The sequence below is a fragment of the Etheostoma spectabile genome, chromosome 9, assembly GCF_008692095.1.
Source record: "Etheostoma spectabile isolate EspeVRDwgs_2016 chromosome 9, UIUC_Espe_1.0, whole genome shotgun sequence".
Classification (NCBI taxonomy): Eukaryota; Metazoa; Chordata; class Actinopteri; order Perciformes; family Percidae; genus Etheostoma; species Etheostoma spectabile.
Window position 1 is genome coordinate 23,789,982 of NC_045741.1, and position 1,197 is coordinate 23,791,178.

General features: G+C 42.2%; 1 protein-coding gene across 6 annotated transcripts in view; it reads left to right on the plus strand.

The window, feature by feature from the left end:
• The first annotated feature begins 699 nt into the window (after nucleotides 1-699).
• LOC116696038 (cyclin-dependent kinase-like 5) overlaps nucleotides 700-1,197 on the plus strand; it is a 39,989-nt gene continuing 39,491 nt past the window's right edge. For 4 of the 6 annotated variants that reach the window (XM_032526706.1, XM_032526712.1, XM_032526709.1 and 1 more), the window contains exon 1: nucleotides 700-827. The gene's annotated coding sequence lies outside the window, so the exon portion shown is untranslated. Of the gene's footprint in view, nucleotides 934-1,197 lie in introns of all 6 variants that reach the window. The other 2 variants (XM_032526707.1, XM_032526708.1) reach the window with 2 other exon arrangements.

The window sequence follows — 1,197 nt, forward strand, 5'->3', positions numbered from 1 at the left end:
CACACACACACACACACACACACACACTATCAGCAAGTTTTTGTTGCTTTGCACTCCTCCACATGTATCCAACATGAGGTATAGGCTATAGTTTTCACTTTTGAAATTTTGCACATTTGATTGGAAAAACATATGAACGTTTGCCCCCAAAAAACATGTGGCTCTACTATAATACCCTGTCAGTTGCCCTGGATCTCTTTTATACCTAAAAGAAGACAGAAAGAAGAAACAGAAAACACTTTATAGTCTGTTTATGCACGTTTTTCCCAGAGAGACTGCAAAATCTCAATGTTTCCCCTAAAGAAGAGTAAGAAAATGACATAAAACCGTAAACTCCTCACCCATAAACCTGAAGGCAGTGGTGAGGCGTTAAATGATCCAACTTTTACATTTCTGCAATCTGTTTATGAATTGTGTTGCTTTAAATCGTCCTTATAATACTATATGTACAGCACTGTTATGTCATTTACACAGATTATGTTATCATACCAAAGAGTGTGATCTTGTCAATTATGTAATTGTGAAAATTAGAACAATAATATCCCACCTCATACGAAACACCCTCAAAAACCGCAACACAGTTTTCGCCCCCTTGTTGCCGTTCCGCTCGCTGATTGGCCCGAATGAAGGAGGCGTTGGAATAAACAAGCGTTTGAACCGTTTTCATTGGTCGTCGACACGCCCCTCAAACTGTTGCCTGGTGATTTGCTTGCAGCTTGTCAACCGCACGATCTAGTTACTGTAGCCGCCTGCTGCAATGAAAATATCTCCGTTGGTGGGTGGATATATGGGCCCAAGTCCATCATTTCCCCCCAAACAGTGACTGAGTGAGTAGTTTATTTTATCTTATGTAGATACGAAGTGTAACCTCCAAGTGTAACGGGATTATTTTCACTGCGAGCTCACGTGAAAGGCATCGTTAGCAAGCTCGAGGTTTGTTTTGACGCTAATTTGCCGTTTTTCTATGTTTTGTGACTGAGTCAGAGCAACACAACACAACGTTAACGTTAGCTCGTTTCTCACGAAGCTAGCCAGAGCCCGGGCTAGGACGCTGTCAGCGGGGGCTAATTTGTACGAAGTTGGCTTGAGTGGAGCCAAATGTTTGACTTGTTGGATTTATTGCTGCTCTGCATTGAGAATGTTTATTCTGTCGGCAGTCCTAGCTAACACACACACACACACACACACACACACACA